Here is a 6,542-nt window from a genome sequence, read left to right on the forward strand (position 1 = left end):
TGTGAGCAGGATGGGCTGACCCCGCTGCACTGCGCTGCTCGGGAGTGGTCACGATACAGCAGTGGAGATTCTGTTGGAGAAAGGAGCTCCTATACTCGCAAGAACAAAGGTACACACACACACACACACACACTCGCACACACACACACATACTAACACGCACACTCACACTGGATGGAGATGATGCCCCCCCTGACCTGTCCTGTTTACCACTGTCTTCTCTTACACACACACACACACACACACACAGAACGGGCTGTCCCCGCTGCACATGTCTGCTCAGGTGATCATGTGGAGTGTGTGAAGCACCTGCTGCAGCACAAAGCTCCGGTTGATGACGTCACTCTGGACTACCTGACCGCCCTGCACGTCGCCGCCCCACTGCGGCCATTACCGAGTCACCAACTGCTGCTGGACAAGAGAGCCAACCCTAACGCTGCGAGCGCTGGTAACACACACACACACACACACACACCACACACACACGCACACACTCAGTAGTGAAACCTGCACACTGCTGGATTCACAGCTTTACACCATTAAGACCAGTTTCAGTGTGTCAGACAAGAAGGATGTTTATTGACTCAGTATGTGTGTGTGTTTGTGTGTGTGTGTGTGTGTGTTCTGCAGAACGGTTTCACTCCGCTGCACATCGCCTGTAAGAAGAACAGGGTGAAGGTGATGGAGCTGCTGGTGAAATATGGGGCCTCCATCCAGGCTATCACGAGGTAACGACCCCTCACCTCTAACATCTGACCCTCTCATTGATAACCACACCTTACCCGTGACCTTTAACCCCTCACCTGTAACTTAATCTTTCTTTCTCTCTCTCTGTCGCTCGTTTGCTCACTCAGTCCCGGTCTGACTCCAATCCATGTGGCAGCGTTTATGGGTCACCTCAACATCGTCCTGCTGTTACTGCAGAACGGAGCTTCACCAGACGTCTGCAACATTGTGAGCACAGTCACTTATTACAGTGTCTCAGTACCTCATCAGTACCCTCATCAGTACCATCATCAGTACCCTCATCAGTACCCTCAGCACAGTACCCCATCAGTACCCTCATCAGTACCCTCATCAGTACCTCATCAGTACCCTCATCAGTACCATCATCAGTACCCTCATCAGTACCCCATCAGTACCCCATCAGTACCCTCATCAGTACCATCATCAGTACCCTCATCAGTACCCCCATCAGTACCCCATCAGTACCCTCATCAGTACCCTCATCAGTACCCTCATCAGTACCCTCATCAGTACCATCATCAGTACCCTCATCAGTACCCCATCAGTACCCCATCAGTACCCTCATCAGTACCCTCATCAGTACCATCATCAGTACCTCATCAGTACCCCATCAGTACCCTCATCAGTACATCATCAGTACCCTCATCAGTACCCCATCAGTACCCCATCAGTACCCTCATCAGTACCCTCATCAGTAACCTCATCAGTACCCTCATCAGTACCCTCATCAGTACCCCATCAGTACCCCATCCAGTACCCTCATCAGTACCCTCATCAGTACCCTCATCAGTACCATCATCAGTACCCTCATCAGTACCCTCATCAGTACCCTCATCAGTACCATCATCAGTACCCCATCAGTACCATCATCAGTACCATCATCAGTACCCTCATCAGTACCCCCATCAGTACCCCATCAGTACCCTCATCAGTACCCTCATCACTGTCCCATCAGTACCCCACCAGTACCCCACCAGTACCCATCATTACCCTCATCAGTACCCCTCATCACTGTCCCATCAGTACCCTCATCAGTAACCCTCATCAGTACCCTCATCAGTACCTTCATCAGTATCCTCATCAGTACCCCATCAGTACCTCATCACTGTCCCATCAGGTACCCTCATCAGCACCCCATTAGTACCCCATCAGTACCCTCATCACTGTCCCATCAGTACCCTCAATCACTGTCCCATCAGTACCCTCATCAGTACCCTCATCAGTACACCATCAGTACCCTCATCAGTACCCTCATCACTGTCCATCAGTACCCTCATCAGTACCCTCATCAGTACACCATCAGTACCTTCATCAGTACCTTCATCACTGTCTCATCAGTACCCTCATCAGGACCCTCATCAGACCCTCATCAGTACCTTCATCAGTATCTTCATCACTGTCTCATCAGTACCCTCATTAGTACCCCATCAGTACCTTCAATCAGTACCTTCATCACTGTCTCATCAGTACCCTCATCAGTACCCTCATCAGGACCCTAATCAGTACCCTCATTAGTACCCCATCAGTACCTTCATCACTGTCCCCATCAATACCTTCATCACTGTCCCATCAGTACCCCTCATCAGTACCCTCATCAGTACACACATCAGTACCCCATCAGTACCCCATCAGTACCTTCATCAGTACCCCATTAGTACCCCATCAGTACCCTCATCAGTACCTCATCAGTACCCTCATCAGTACCCCATCAGTACCTTCATCAGTACCCCATTAGTACCCCATCAGTACCCTCATCAGTACCCTCATCAGTACCCTCATCAGTACCTCATCAGTACCCCATCAGTACCCTCATCAGTACCATCATCAGTACCCTCATCAGTACCCCATCAGTACCTTGTGTTTAAAGTATTTGTGTTCTGCAAAATTCTGATGATGTTTTTACCTGTGTCTGTGTGTGTGTGTGTGTGTGTGTGTGTCTGTGTCTGTGTGTGTGTTTTGTGTGTGTGTGTGTGTGTGTGTGTGTGTGTCTGTGTCTGTGTGTGTGTGTGTGTGTGTGTGTGTGTGTGTGTGTGTGTGTGTGTGTGTCTGTGTCTGTGTGTGTGTGTGTGTGTGTGTGTGTGTGTGTCTGTGTCTGGTCTGTGTGTGTGTGTGGTGTGTGTGTGTGTGTGTGTGTGTGTGTGTGTTTGTGTGTGTGTGTGTGTGTGTGTGTGTGTCTGTGTCTGTGTGTGTGTGTGTGTGTGTGTGTGTGTGTGTCTGTGTCTGTGTCCTGTGTGTGTGTGTGTGTGTGTGTGTGTGTGTGTGTGTGTGTGTGTGTTAGCGGGGTGAGACAGCCCTGCACATGTCTGCGAGGGCGGGGCAGATGGAGGTGGTTCGCTGTCTGCTGAGGAATGGAGCTCGAGTGGACGCCACGGCCAGGGTGAGGCGCTCTCTCGTTCACTCTAGAACAGCTGTGGGTGGAACCTGACTGGAACCCTACACACAACCCAGGCTGCAGGATGGAGGCCTCAGAACCACCTCCACTCCAGAGCAGAGAAAGCTCTAGATGCATGTTCCCGTATATCTTGAGGGACGGTGGGTGGAGCTGAGGGTGGGGGGGGCGGGGTTGCTGACAGAAGCAGGAGCCTTCACTGCGTCCAGAAGCTGATCAGGTGTTCCTCTGCTGGGTTGGTATGGTCCTGCCTACTGTTGGTGAAATAGAGCCTCCTGTGTGTGTGTGTGTGTGTGTAGGAAGAGCAGACCCCGCTCCACATCGCCTCCAGGCTGGGTCAGAGTGAGATAGTCCAGCTGCTGCTGCAGCACATGGCCGATCCAGATGCTTCAACCACCAATGGATACACACCCCTACACATCGCCGCCCGAGAGGGGCAGATACACACCACCGCCGCTCCTGCTGGAGGCCGGAGCCTCACACTCCCTCACCACCAAGGTGCAACACACACACACACATACACACACACACTCTTCCATTGTGTGTCACGGTGTGTGTAAGTGTGTGTTGTGTGTTTGTGTGTGTACAGAAAGGCTTCACTCCTCTCCATGTTGCTGCTAAGTACGGAAGCCTGGAAGTGGCCAAACTTCTACTGCAACGCCGAGCCCTGCCTGACGAGGCTGGAAAGGTACCACCCACTGATACCTGCGTGTCTGTGTCTGTCTGCCTGCCTGTCTGTCTGTCTGCCTGTGGAGGTGAACTCACAGCTGTCTCTCTCTCTTTCAGAATGGTCTCACTCCTCTGCACGTTGCTGCTCATTATGATAACCAGCAGGTGGCGCCTGCTGCTGCTAGAGAAGGTGCCTCTCCTCACACCACGGCCAAGGTGAGACACGGCGCATTCTGAAGCAGGGGGTGCGTCGCACGGCTCCAGGGGGCGGGAGGTCCAGCTGCCTGGATGCTGCTGCTGCCGGACTTCCACCATAGCTTATCCTAATCCATTTAACCTGCAGAGGGCGCTACAATACTGTAGACCCACAGATCAGTAATGTAACGTGAGTGTGTGTGTGTGTGTGTGTGTGTGTGTGTGTTCTCTCCATGTAGAACGGTTACACCCCCCTGCATATCGCCTGTGAAGAAGAATCAGCCCCAGACGGTATTGGCTCTGCTGCAGAAGGGGGCGGAGCCTGGCTCAGTGACCCCTGCAGGGAGTGACCCCATTACACCTGGCAGCTCAGAAGGTCACGTGCCCATGGCCACACTACTGCTGGAGCAGGGTGCTAATGCCAACGCTACCACCAAGGTACCCCCCCCCCCAACACACACACACACCTGTAACAAACAGGAGTGAGTGGGTGTGTCTGTAACTGACTGACAGCAGTGAAGGGGTGGGGCTCCACAGACAACTACAGTGGGGAAAAAGTATTCAGTCACCAATTGTGCAAGTTCTCCCACTTAAAGAGATGAGAGGCTGTGATTGACATCATAGGTAGACTCAACTATGAGAGACAAACTGAGAAAAACAATCTGAAAATCACATTGTCTGATTTATAAAGAATTTATTTGTAAATAATGGTGGAAAATAAGTATTTGGTCAATAACAAAAGTTCATCTCAATACTTTGTTATATATCCTTTGTTGGCAATGACAGAGGTCAAACGTTTTCTGTAAGGCTTCACAAGGTTGCTCACACCGTTGCTGGTATGTTGGCCATTCCTCCATGCAGATCTCCTCTAGAGCAGTGATGTTTTGGGGTTGTCGGTGACAACACAGACTTTCAACTCCTCCAAAGGTTTTCTATGGGGTTGAGATCTGGAGACTGGCTAGGCCACTCCAGGACATGAAATGCTTCTTACGAAGCCACTCCTTTGTTGCCCTGGCAGTGTGCTTGGGATCACTGTCATGCTGAAAGACCCCAGCCACGTTTCATCTTCAATGCCCTTGCTGATGGAAGGAGGTTTGCACTCAAAATCTCACAATACATGACCCCATTCATTCTTTCATGTACACGGACCAGTCGTCCTAGTCCCTTTGCAGAGAAACAGCCCCAACGCTTGATGTTGCCCGCCCCATGCTTCACAGTTGGTATGGTGTTCTTTGGATGCAACTCAGCATTCACTCTCCTCCAAACACAGCGAGTTGTGTTTGTACCAAACAGCTCTACTTTGGTTTCATCTGACCATAAAGACATTCTACCAAAACCCTTCCAGAACATCCAAATGCTCTCTAGCAAACTTCAGACGGGCCGGATCTGTACTGGCTTAAGCAGGGGAACACGTCTGGCACTGCAGGATCTGAGTCCCTGGCGGCGTAGTGTGTTACTGACGGTAGCCTTTGTAACGGTGGTCCAGCTTTCTGCAGGTCATTCACTAGGTCCCCCCGTGTGGTTCTGGGATTTCTGCTCACCGTTCTTGTGATCATTTTGACCCCACGGGCTGAGATCTTGCGAGGAGCCCCTGATGGAGGGAGATTAGCAGTGGTCTTGTAGGTCTCCCATTTTCTGATTATTGCTCCACAGTAGATGTCTTCACACAAGCTGCTGCCTATTGCAGATTCAGTCTTCCAGCCTGGTGCAGGTCTACAGGTCTGTTTCTGGTGTCCTTCCACAGCTCTTTGGTCTTCACCATAGTGGAGTTTGGAGTGGGACTGTTTGAGGTTGTGGGCAGGTGTCTTTTATACTGTTAACCAGTTCAAACAGGTGCCATTAATACAGGTAATGAGTGGAGGACAGAGAAGCCTCTTAAAGAAGAAGGTACAGGTCTGTGACAGACAGAAATCTTGCTTGTTTGTAGGCGACCAAATACTTATTTTCCACCATTATTTACAAATAAATTCTTTATAAATCAGACAATGTGATTTTCTGAATGTTTTTCTCATTTTGTCTCTCATAGTTGAGTCTACCTATGATGTCAATTACAGCCTCTCTCATCTGGGGAGAACTTGCACAATTGGTGACTGACAATACTTTTTCCCCACTGTAACAGTCCTACTGACTAACTCTCTCGCTCTCTCTCGCTCTCTCTCTCTCTGTCTCTCTCTGTCTCTCTCTCTCTCTCTCTGTCTCTCTCTCTCTCTCTCTCTGTCTCTCTCTCTCTGTCTCTCTCTCTCTCTGTCTCTCTCTCTCCTGTCTCTCTCTGTCTCTCTCTCTCTCTCTCTGTCTCTCTCTCTCTCTCTCTCTGTCTCTCTCTCTCTCTCTGTCTCTCTCTCTCTCTCTCTCTGTCTCTCTCTCTCTCTCTGTCTCTCTCTCTCTCAGAGTGGACTAACCCCGCTCCACCTCGCCGCTCAGGAGGACAGAGTGAACGCCGCTGAGATTCTGGTTAAACATGGTGCCAACTTGGACCACCAGACCAAGGGTCAGCACTCACGCACATATACACACTCACACACACACTCACACACAATGTTTA

The 6,542-nt window shown here is 50.6% G+C and overlaps 1 pseudogene; it reads left to right on the forward strand.

Moving 5' to 3' along the window:
• The window catches only part of LOC140548827 (uncharacterized), a 16,593-nt pseudogene extending 10,105 nt beyond the window's left edge, over positions 1-6,488 (forward strand).
• The last annotated feature ends 54 nt before the right edge of the window (positions 6,489-6,542 follow it).

Source organism: Salminus brasiliensis, unplaced genomic scaffold (genome assembly GCF_030463535.1).
Source record: "Salminus brasiliensis unplaced genomic scaffold, fSalBra1.hap2 scaffold_126, whole genome shotgun sequence".
In the NCBI taxonomy this organism is placed as follows: domain Eukaryota; kingdom Metazoa; phylum Chordata; class Actinopteri; order Characiformes; family Bryconidae; genus Salminus; species Salminus brasiliensis.